At 44.6% G+C, this 12465-nt stretch overlaps 1 protein-coding gene across 2 annotated transcripts in view; it reads left to right on the forward strand.

Annotated features, from left to right (window-relative positions):
- The window catches only part of LOC138792682 (A disintegrin and metalloproteinase with thrombospondin motifs 2-like), a 219319-nt gene that overhangs the window by 102966 nt on the left and 103888 nt on the right, over nucleotides 1–12465 (forward strand). The gene's annotated exons all lie outside the window — the stretch shown is intronic.

Here is a 12465-nt window from a genome sequence, read left to right on the forward strand (position 1 = left end):
CTAGAAGATTTTTCATTTTTATGATATACAGTAAAAAGGAAGGGAAATAGGTACCTCATGTAAGTTGTAAGCACACATTAATATTAATGTTTATTTAACCCCTTAACGACATCGGGCGTAAATTTATGCCCCCACGCCCTGGTACTTAGCGCAAATGGACGTAAATTTACGCCCGATGTTTCCCCGATCGCTGTGTGTTCACACACAGCGGTCGGGGAAGATGGCCTGCTATAATGTATAGCAGACCATCTCTGCTCGTCGGCACGGGGGGTGATTAACCCCTCCCGTGCTGACGATCGCTGCTATAGGCTGATCAATACAGATCAGCATATAGCAGCTAAATTCAGCTTTCCGGGTCATCGGTGACCCGGTGACCCGGAAAGCACTGGCGATTGGTGCTGTCCGAGACAGCACCAATCACCATTAGTGTCCGGGGAAAAGATGGCGCCGATGCCACCCCCACGATCGCCGTGATAGGCCAGCCAGTACCGGCTGGCCCATCACGGCGATCAAACCTTTAAAAAACAGTGTCCCCGGGTTCTGCACCCCTCAGCTAGGTAGCTGAGGGGTGCAGAACAGGTGTGTATAGTGTAGGTGCACTATACTCACCAGATCTGGGCGTCCGGAGCAGCGATCGGGTCCCGCGCGTCCTCGCATCTTCACTTCCGGGTTCGATCGGGTCCCGTCGGCAATTTCCGGCTCTTCGGGCTTTTCCGTGGCCCCTATCTTTAGCAGTCTTCGTCAGCTTCTCTGTACTGCCCCCTAGCGGCTGATCAGTGAATATCATTCACTGATCAGTTGCTTTAGGTTAAAAAAAAAGTTTTTGTTTTTTTTGGGGGGGGGTTTAAATTTTTTTTTTTTTTACTTTTTATTCGCCCTAACCCTGCTGAGTGCTGATCAGCATCGCACGTAAGTGCGCCGCTGATCAGCAACTCCTCCTTTTTGGCGTAGGGGCGTTTTTCCCCCCTATATCCTACCGCCACTGTCTGCTGATAAGTACCGCACACAAGTGCGGCATTTATCAGCAGCTTCTTTTTTGGCGTAGAGATATTTTTTTCTTACTGTCAAAAAAACGTAAAAAAAAACACTACACTACACCACAATACATGAAATAAAGTTTTACACTACACCACTACACATTTACATACCCCATATACTAGTCCCCGTATGAAGATGGCCCCCAGGGTGTTTTCGGTGTCGGACGCATACGTTATTATTGCCTCCGACACTGAAACAGCCAGTGAGGATGAATGGAGGGATCCTTCTTTCCTCCATTCATCCTCATCCTCCTCATCATCCAGTGATGTGTCTGGGGGTAGCGTAGCGTACGCTGCCCCCCAGACACGTCTTTCCCGCCAGTACCGTCCCAATAAGAGATCACGGTATGGCGTGAAATTCTCCAAACTCTGTGAGAGTACCTCAGGGTACACTTCAGGGTACAGAATGGCGAAGGATAACCCTTTGTGCATTCCGCTGCTGGCACCTGCCGGCTGACTAATGTGGGCGCATGTCTCCACCCATGTCATAGACTTCATTCTATGCACGGGCGGATTCCGTTGTCCGTCCAAAGAATGAACACGTTCATTCTTTGGACAGAGGGCGGAATCCGCCCGTGCATAGAATGGAGTGTGACATGAGCGGAGACGCGCGCCTCCATCAGTCCGCCGGCGGGTGGCAGCTGCGGAATGCACAAAGGGTTATCCTTCGTCATTCCGCAGTGTGCACGTACCCTTAGAGTGTATGAAGGAAGGGACAGCCGAATCCAGTCCCCAGATGACCCCCCCCCATCCTCGGAGTTAGTGGGAAGATCGTTCGGGAACTGATCTTCCCACTGCTGGATAAAGGTTACCACCTGTACGGGGATAACTTTTATACCAGCACCCCCTCTTCCGGTCCCTTGCTGCCCGAGCTACTGTAGCTTGCGCCACGATCCGAAAATATCAGAGGTAGTAATAGAGCCCTAATATTTAGCAGCCATGGAGCGGACCCAGCGCTTCTGGAGAAAGGGAGACCCTGTATCGCACCAGGGAAACATTTTCCAGGTGACGTCCCCCACACTGGAAAACAGGAGACCCCAGAAGAAGTGCAGAGTGTGGCGTAACAGGGGGATCAGGAAGGACGCAAATTTCCAGTGTGACGCCTGTCCTGATCACGCCGGCCTCTGCATACTGGATCTCTTCAAGGCGTACCACACGTCATTGGAGTTCTACATTATCTAAATTCTGTCCCTTATTCCTATTTCAGAGGTCACTTTGATGCAGGGATTATTCTGATCGGCATTATGGAGTCGGGAAGGAATTTTTCCCCTGTGATGAAGCTATTGTCGTCTGCCTCACAAGGGTTTTTTGCCTTCCTCTGGATCAACACAGGTTGAATTTGATGGACACCTGTCATTTTCAACCTTATAAACTAATAATTGGCCTAATACCCCCAAATAAATTTGAATTGTCCCTTTTCCCCAGCTAAATAGGTATGGCTGCCATTCCCATTAGAGGATGCCATGATGCAATTACAAAGCCTCTGTGCGTCCAGGAGAGTAGAAACCCCCCACAAGTGACCCCATTCTGGAAACAACACCCCATAAGGAATCTAACGAGGGGGGCAGCGGGTATATGGCCCCCTGGTGACGGCCACATTTGGGCCGTGAAATTGAAAAAAATTGTATTTTTTATTTTCACGGCACATGTTCTACACATGTGCCCATCACCAGTAGGGTCCATATGCTCACTGTACCCCTTGTTAGATTCCTTATGGGGTGTAGTTTCTAGAATGGGGTCACTTGTGGGGGTTTCTACTGTCCTGGCAGCACAGGAGCTTTGTAATTGCGACATGGCCTCCATCCTCCATTCCAGCCTCTAAATGGCGCTCTGTCCCTTTGGTGGCTTGCCCTGTGCCGATATGGCACATTATGTCCACATGTGGGGTATTTTCGTACTCGGGGGAAATTACCCTACACGTTTTGCATTCTTTCTTTTTTTTAACCCCTTGTGGAAATGGAAAAAATCAAGGCTAGACCAACATTTAGTGTAAAAAATGTTTAATTTTTACACTAAATCATTGATCTTGTCTTGATTTTTTAATTTTCACAAGGGGTTAAAAGATAAAAAAAAAGCACAAAATGTGTAGAGCGATTTCCCCTGAGTACGAAAATACCCCACATGTGGACATAAAGCACCATGCGGGTGCAGGGTAAGCCTCCAAAGGGAAGGAGCGCCATTTGGCTGGAATGGATTCCGAGGGGCCATGTTGCATTTAAAAGGCCCCTGTGTTGCCAAGACAGTTGCCAACCCCCCCACAAGTGACCCCATTATGGAAACTACACCCCTCAGGGAATGTAACAATGGATGTAGTGAGCATATGGACCCCACTGGTGACGGGTACAAATTTGGAACAATGTGGCGTGAAAATGAAATATTACATTTTTTACACTATAATGTTGGTCTAGCCTTGAATTTTTCATTTTCACAAGGGGTTAAAAGAGAAAAAAAGCCATAAAATGTGTAGAGCAATTTCCCCCTAGTCCATAAATACCCCACATGTGGACATAAACCGCAATGTGGGTGCAGGGCAAGCCTCCGAAGGGAAGGAGTGCCATTTGGATTTTGGAGGTTGGATTTGGCCAGAATGGATGATGAACGCCATGTCGCATTTACAGAGCCCTTGTGCTGCCAAAACACTGGAAACCCCCCACAAGTGACCCCATTCTGAAAACTACACCCCTCAAGGAAACTAACAAGGGGTGCAGTGAGGATATGTACCCCTGGATGACAGGCACATATGTGCCAAGAAAGTGAAAAAATGAAAATTTTCACTTTCACGTCACATTTTTCTACATTTGTGCCCATCACCAGTGGGGTCCATATCCTCACTGCACCCCTTATTAGATTCCTTAAGGGGTGTAGTTTCCAGAATGGGATCACTTGTGGGGGGTTTCCAGTGTTTTGGCAGCACAATCGCTTTGTAAATGCGACATGGCCCTTGAAATCCATTCCAGTGAAATCCAGCTTCCAAAAGCCAATTGGCGCTCCTTCCCTTTGGAGGCTCGCCCTCCACCCAAATTGCGCTTTATGTCCACATGTTGGGTATTTCCGTTCTCGGGAGAAACTGCGCTACACATTTTGTGTTTTTTTTTCCTTTCATCCCTTTGTGAAAATGAAAAATTGAAGGCTAGAACAATGTTTTAGTGTAAAAAATAAATTTTTCTTTTTTCACGCCATATTGTTAGGAAAATCTGTGAAGCACCTGTGGGGTCCAGATGCTCACCGCACCCCTTGTTACATTCCTTGAGGGGTGTAGTTTTCTAAATGGTGTCCCTTTAGTGGTGTTTTTTAGGTTTTGGCACCCCAGAGCCTCTGCCAACCTGAAGTGGTACAGTCAGAAATAACCAAATATAACGGAGCCATTGAAATTCACTCCTTTATATCTGAGGCTTGTGGTTGTGTCAAATAGCGCAATAGGGCCACATATGGGGTATTTCTATAAACTGCAGAAACGGGGCAATCAATATTGGGGTGAATTTCTCTGGTAATAAGTTTATAAATATGAAAAATATTGGATTACAATAAAATCTCTGCACAGAAAATTAAAATGTTCAAATTTCTTACACACTTAGCTTTTATTTCTGTGACTCCCCTAAAGGGTTAAAACACCTTCTGGATGTGCTTTTGCAGAGTTTGGAGGGTGCAGTTTCTGAAATGGGGTGCTTTGTGGGGCTTTCTAACATACAGGCCCCTCAAATACACTTCAAACCTGAACAGGTCCCTAAAAATATCTGATTTTGAAATTTTACAGAAAATTTGGAAATTTGCTGCTTATGTTTTACGCTTTCTATCGTCTAAAAAAAATGAAAGATCGTTTAATAAATGCCGCCAACATAAAGTAGACATGTTGCTAATGCTATATAATATATAATTTATGTGGTATAACTACTTTCTGTATAAGCAAAAAAGTTTCAAAGTTGGAAAAATGCATTTTTTCACAATTTTTCACGTTATTTGGTTTTTTTTCATAAAGATTTGTTATAAGTATCGACTCCAATTTACCAGAAATGTAAAGTACAATATGTCACGAGAAAACATTCTCAGAATCAGCCGGATAGGTAAAAGCATCCCGAAGTTATTAATGAATAAAGTGACACTGGTCATATTCATAAAATTTGTCTCTGTCATTAAGGCCATTTCAGGCTCTGTCTTTAAGGGGTTAAAGTGTGTGTTTGTGTGTATATGTATATATGTGTGTGTGTGCGTGTGTGTGTGGGTGTATATACATTGATACCTTGGTTTAAGAGTAACTTGGTTTAAGAGTGTTTTGGTTTAAGAGCTCACAGTTTTTCAAAATTGTGACTTGGTTTAAGAGCATTGCTTTGGTTTAAGAGCTCCATGTACTGGGTGGGAGCGGGAGTGGGGGAGGAGCATGGTCTGCATAGCGGGGTCTACAGCACTGTACTCTGACCCAGGAAGTCTCCCTCACCTTCCAAATCATAGCAGATCCACTTCAGGCTGGGGCTTACATCAGGGGACAGGACTGTGGAGGTAATCTCTTCATAGCCGTAACCCCTCTCTCCCCGGACAGAGAGTACTGCTATACTGTGCCCACATCTGTACTGCTCATTCCTTCATGCTCCCTGTTAGGGCTGTGAAGTCGGAGTTGTGGAGTTAGAGTCTGAGCTAGCTTTGGCTGGAGTCGGAGTCGGAAAAAAATGTAGAATTGAATTTTGATATGAATTTTACAAGTTTTGCTCATGAATATATATTATGAGCAACATTCTCATAGGACACTGGTCCTATTACATAAGGGTGGTCATGGAAAAGTTGTCGGTCACTATTTGGCAGTTTGTTTCTGAGCTGGAAGAGTCCATTGTGTGGGGGGAGATCTGTGCTGTTCTCTTCCGGATGCTGGATGACTGTATATGAGCAGCAGTGTAATATGAAGATATTCTGTGTAATATAAAGGAGGAAAAGACATAAGTAGTGTAGCAGTAACCTCTGTCCTCAGTGTGGTGTGTGTGTGTGTGTGTGTGTGTGTGTGTGCGCGCGTGCTATTGCTGCAGTAGGCTGTGTGTGTGCTATGACTACAGCAGGCTGTGTGTATGTGTGCTATGGCTGCAGCAAGCTGTGTGTATGTGTGCTATGGCCGCAGCAGGCTGTGTGTGTGTGTGTGTGTGTGTGTGGTGTGCGCTATGGCTGCAGCAAGCTGTGTGTGTGCTATGGTGGCAGCAGGCTGTGTGTGTGTGCTAAGGCTGCAGCAGGCTGTGTGTGCGCTATGGCTGCAGATGACTGTGTGTGTATGCTATGGCTGCAGCAGGCTGTGTGTGTGTGTGTGCTATAGCTGCAGCAGGCTGTGTGTGTGCTATAGCTGCAGCAGGCTGTGTGTGTGTGTGTGCTATAGCTGCAGCATGCTGTGTGGGTGTGTGTCTATGCTATGGCTGCAGCAGGCTGTGTGGGTGTGTGTGTGTGCGTGCTATTGCGTGCCCCCACAGTGACCTTCTATATCACTGTGTGACCTCTATATCACTATGTGTGACCCCCTGTATATCACTATGGCTGACCTCTATATTACAGGTATCTGGCATTGTTAGCAGTGTTTCTTTAAGTATGGTGAATATTTAGTTAGAAACATAGAAGACTGTCAGCAGGAAAAGACCACCTGCTCCATCTAGTCTAGTTGTGAGTTGTTCAGGACATGGAGGCTGGAGACTGGCTGCATCCACTGCACACACAGGAGAAGCTGCTTTATATACAGTATTCCTTTATTCCCTCAGAAGTCGCCCCAGGATCAAGTAGGACATTAGGGAGAAGCTGCTGAGCCAGTGTGATAAATAGCTCCCCTGGTATATGACTGCCCATTTATGAAGAAGCGGGAGTCGGGAGTCTGAGTCGGTCCTGATAAAATTCAGGAGTCTGAGTCAGAGTCGGAGCTGCGGCTTACCGACTCCACAGCCCTGCTCCCTGCAGTCTCTGTTAGCCCTTGTGTTTCCCATCCTCTCCATTACTGTAACTTATAATATCACATATTCTGTTGTTTCTGAATATTTGTTTCATTTGTATTACATGTTATTTAGAATAATAAATCATTATTTTTGGGGTGTGGAACCAATTGTCTGCATTTTTATGATTTCTTATGGGAAAATTTACTTTGGTTTAAGAGTGGATTTGGATTACAAGCGCAGTCCCAGAACGAATTATGCTCGTAATCTAAGGCACCACTTGTGTGTGTGTGTGTGTGTGTGTGTATATATATATATATATTTATATGTATAGAGAGAGAGAGAAAGTTAAATGTTGTAGAATGTAAAGTGAATTAATAAAAAAAACACTATAACATGCTGATGCTATGCCATCATGTGTATCCAATGAACTACAGAATCACATCATCATATATCAGTGCACAAAACCACCTGATTTACATCTTATTTAAAGGGGTGTTCCAGGGAAAATCAATAATTTAGCAAAGGAAAGGGTTAACCAAAGTTAACCCTTTCCTAATATACTTACCTGTTGTTTATTGGCCCCCAAGGAGATCTCCGGTCCGGTCACGTGATCTTGCAGCTTGTGGCTCGGATCCTCTTCTCCTTCCGGTCCGGTGACGTCACCACCCGGCCGGCGTCGCTCTCCGTCTCATTAGCAGCAGAGCACTGAACCCTGACTGGCTTGGTAGCGTGTAGCCAATCAGGGTTCAGTGCTCTGCATCCCCACACGCTTCAGAGTGGGGGTCCCCCGAGGCTGCAGTAAATTATCAGGGGTCGTCGGGCTCAGTGCCGGTCACCAGTTACATGGGCCGGCACTGCACTACTGCAGGTAAATGCGGGGTCTAGCATCCATCATCACTCCGCAGACATGCTTTATTAATTTAGCAAAGGAAAGGGTTAACCAAAGTTAACCCTTTCTTATATACTTACCTGTTGTTTATTGGCCCCCCAAGGAGATCTCCGATCCGGTCACGTGATCTTGCAGCTTGTGGCTCGGATCCTCTTCTCCTTCCGGTCCGGTGACGTCACCACCCGGCCGGCGTCGCTCTCCGTCTCATTAGCAGCAGAGCACTGAACCCTGACTGGCTTGGTAGCGTGTAGCCAATCAGGGTTCAGTGCTCTGCATCCCCACACGCTTCAGAGTGGGGGTCCCCCGAGGCTGCAGTAAATTATCAGGGGTCGTCTGGCTCAGTGCCGGTCACCAGTTACATGGGCCGGCACTGCACTACTGCAGGTAAATGCGGGGTCTAGCATCCATCATCACTCCGCAGACATGCTTTATTAATTTAGCAAAGGAAAGGGTTAACCAAAGTTAACCCTTTCCTAATATACTTACCTGTTGTTTATTGGCCCCCCAAGGAGATCTCCGGTCAGGTCACGTGATCTTGCAGCTTGTGGCTCGGATCCTCTTCTCCTTCCGGTCCGGTGACGTCACCACCCGGCCGGCGTCGCTCTCCGTCTCATTAGCAGCAGAGCACTGAACCCTGACTGGCTTGGTAGCGTGTAGCCAATCAGGGTTCAGTGCTCTGCATCCCCACACGCTTCAGAGTGGGGCTCCCCCGAGGCTGCAGTAAATTATCAGGGGTCGTCGGGCTCAGTGCCGGTCACCAGTTACATGGGCCGGCACTGCACTACTGCAGGTAAATGCGGGGTCTAGCATCCATTATCACTCCGCAGACATGCTTTATATCACATCTGCTGTTGATTTTGATAGTAAAAGTTGTATAAACAGTGACACTTTAACATAAGCTGCTTTCAAAGATTTGCACCACTGTATTAAGATTGTAATCACTCCCATTAGTCTGTGTCCCCCAACTCTATCTTTTAAGACATGCATACAAAATAGATCATTATATTTTAAGATTGTGGAATGAAACCAGAGTACAGAGTATGTGGGAAAACCCACATGAATACAGACAACATATATACTTCTTGCAAATTTTATTTTTTTTTTTTTTTGACGCTCAGACACAATTGCTTCAAGGTTACAGTACAACCACCATGCTGCCTGCCCTACAACTCTGTATCTCGGTACATTTACCTAAGGTGTACACAATTTGCTAGTTTTGGTCTTGCACATCACATTGGATTTTATTGTGGATTTAAATTGAGTTATGCTTTATTCAGTTACACGTTGTGGAGTGCTGGACTCCATATTAACACTTTTAGGCTGGGTTCACACTATGTATATTTCAGTCAGTATTGTGGTCCTCATATTGCAACCAAAACCAGGAGTGGATTGAAAACACAGAAAGGCTCTGTTCACACAATGTTGAAATTGAGTGGATGGCCGCCATTTAATGGCAAATATTTGCTGTTATTTTAAAACAACGGCTGTTATATTGAAATAATGGCAGTTATTTACCGTTATATGGCGGCCATCCACTCAATTTCAGCATTGTGTGAACAGATCCTTTCTGTGTTTTTAATCCACTCCTGGTTTTGGTTGCAATATGAGGACCACAATACTGACTGAAATATACGTAGTGTGAACCCCGCCTTAAAGTTTTGCTAGACTTACACTCTAACTTACATTAGAAGGTATTTTTAAAATATTTTGTACTTCTGTATGTATGGGGAAAAAAGGATAAGCTATACAGAGAAAGTAACCCTAATGTATAAAATAAGGAACTATATAATTTGAAAAAGTAGGTGTGTGATTACGAGCATAATTAGTTCTGGGACCGTGCTTGTAATCCAAATCATGCTGAAGCCAATGATCCCATAAGGAATCATTGAAATGCAGACAATTGGCTCCACACCCGAAAATAATGATTTTTTTATTCTGAATAACATGTAAAACAAATGTAACACAGCTGAATTTGTAATATTATAAGTTACTGTACAGTAATGGAGAGGATGGCAAACACAAGGGCGGACAGAGACTGCAGGAGGCATGAAGGAACGAGCAGGACAAATGTAGGCACATACATGCAGCATTCTCTGTCTGGGGAGAGAGGGGTTACAGCTATGGAGAGATTACCTCCACAGTCCTGTCCCCTGATGCAAGCCCCAGCCTGAAGTAGATCTGCTATGATTTAGAAGGTGAGGAAGACTTCCTGGGTCAGAGCACAAGACTGTAGACTCCGCTATGCAGACCATGCTCCTACCTTCGCTCCCCCTCCTGCCCAGTACAGGGAGCTCTTAAACCAAAGCAATGCTCTTAAACCAAGTTACAATTTTAAAAAACTGTGAGCTCTCAATCCAAATTACTCTTAAACCAAGATACAATGTATATGTGTGTGTGTGTGTGTGTATATGTATATATATATATATATATATATATATATATATATATATATGTGTATGTATGTGTGTGTATATATATATATATATATATATATATATATATATTATAGTGGTACCTTGGTTTAAGAGTAACTTGGTTAAGAGCTCACAGTTTTTCAAAATTGTGACTTTGTTTAAGAGCATTGCTTTGGTTCAAGAGCTCCCTGTACTGGGTGGGAGGGGGAGTGGGAGAGGGGCATGGTCTGCATAGCGGGGTCTACAGCCCTGTACTCGGACCCAGGGAGTCTCCCTCATCTTCCAAATCATAGCAGATCCACTTCAGGCTGGGGCTTACATCAGGGGACAGGACTGTGGAGGTAATCTCTTCATCACTGTAAACCCCCTCTCCCCGGACAGAGAGCGCTGCATGTGCCCACATATGTCCTGCTCATTCCTTCATGAACCCTGCAGTCTCTGTCAGTCCTGATTGGTCCTTTCCCATTTCTGTCATGTGACCACACAGACCTCTGGCAGCAGCTCTGCTTCTGTATTCTAGCCTATTGTACTACGCTACTGCATTATGAGGATCTGCAGCTCTATCCTCCATCTACAAACTGCTGCTGTTTTTTTTAGGTTTATGCAGTTACTATACATTATAGACCACATGCTGACTGCTATACTGTACAGTAACTTATAATATCACATATTCAACTGTTTCTCATTGTTTGTTTTATCTGTTTACATGTTATTTACAATAAAAAAAAATCATCATTTTTGGGGTGTGGAACCAATTGTCTGCATTTCAATGACTTCTTATGGGAAAATTTGCTTTGGTTTAAGAGTGGATTTGGATTACAAGCACAGTCCCAGAACGAATTATGCTCGTAATCCAAGGCACCACTGTATGTATGTATGTATATATAAATTGAATATAACTATAACTGGTCATTTGAACTGATTATCTCTCTGTTATGTAATGCAAGGTAAATTATATATTTATGCGTGCTTTAGGGTGTACAGGTGATACGTTACTTCAGATTGGTTAAGCTATACTATAATGGATTTACATTAACCCTTTGACCAGGCCATTTTTTGTTTTGGTGCTTTTGTGTTTTCCTCCCCTGTGTTTAAAGGCCATAGCACTTACACTACCGTTCAAAAGTTTGGGGTCACCCAAACAATGTTGTGTTTTCCATGAAAAGTCACACTTCTTCACCACCATACGTTGTGAAATGAATAGAAAGTCAAGACATTGACAAGGTTAGAAATAATGATTTGTATTTGAAATAACATTGTTTTTACATCAAACTTTGCTTTTGTCAAAGAATCCACCTTTTGCAGCAATTACAGCATTGCACACCTTTGGCATTCTAGCTGTTAATATGTTGAGGTAAGCTGAAGGAATTGCACCCCACGCTTCTAGAAGCAGCTCCCACAAGTTGGATTGGTTGGATGGGCACTTCTGGCGTACCATACGGTCAAGCTGCTCCCACAACAGTTCAGTGGGGTTCAGATCTGGTGACTGCGCTGGCCACTCTATTACCGATAGAATACCAGCTGCCTGCTTCTGCTGTAAAAAGTTCTTGCACAATTTGGAGGTGTGTTTAGGGTCATTATCCTGTTGTAGGATGAAACTGGCTCCAATCAAGCGCTGTCCACTGGGTATGGCATGGCGTTGCAAAATTGAGTGATAGCCCTTCTTATTCAGAATCCCTTTTACCCTGTACAAATCTCCCACCTTACCAGCACCAAAGCAACCCCAGACTATCACATTACCTCCACCATGCTTAACAGATGGCGTCAGGCATTCTTCCAGCATCTTTTGATTTGTTCTCCGTCTCACAAACGTTCTTCTTTGTGATCCAAACACCTCAAACTTGGATTCATACGTCCACAACACTTTTTTCCAGTCTTCCTCTGTCCAATGTCTTTGTTCTTTTGCCCATCTTAATCTTTTTCTTTTATTGACCAGTCTCAGATAAGGCTTTTTCTTTGCCACTCTGCCCTTAAGCCCAGAATCCCGCAGCCGCCTCTTCACTATAGATGTTGACACTGGTGTTTTGCGGGTACTATTTAATGAAGATGCCAGTTGGGGACCTGTGAGGCATCTGTTTCTCAAACTAGAGACTCTAATGTGCTTATCTTCTTGCTTAGTTGTGCAACGCGGCCTCCCACTTCTTTTTCTACTCTGGTTAGAGCCTGTTTGTGCTGTCCTCTAAAGGGAGTAGTACACACAGTTGTAGGAAATCTTCAATTTCTTAGCAATTTCT

The sequence above is a fragment of the Dendropsophus ebraccatus genome, chromosome 1 (assembly GCF_027789765.1).
Source record: "Dendropsophus ebraccatus isolate aDenEbr1 chromosome 1, aDenEbr1.pat, whole genome shotgun sequence".
In the NCBI taxonomy this organism is placed as follows: Eukaryota; Metazoa; Chordata; class Amphibia; order Anura; family Hylidae; genus Dendropsophus; species Dendropsophus ebraccatus.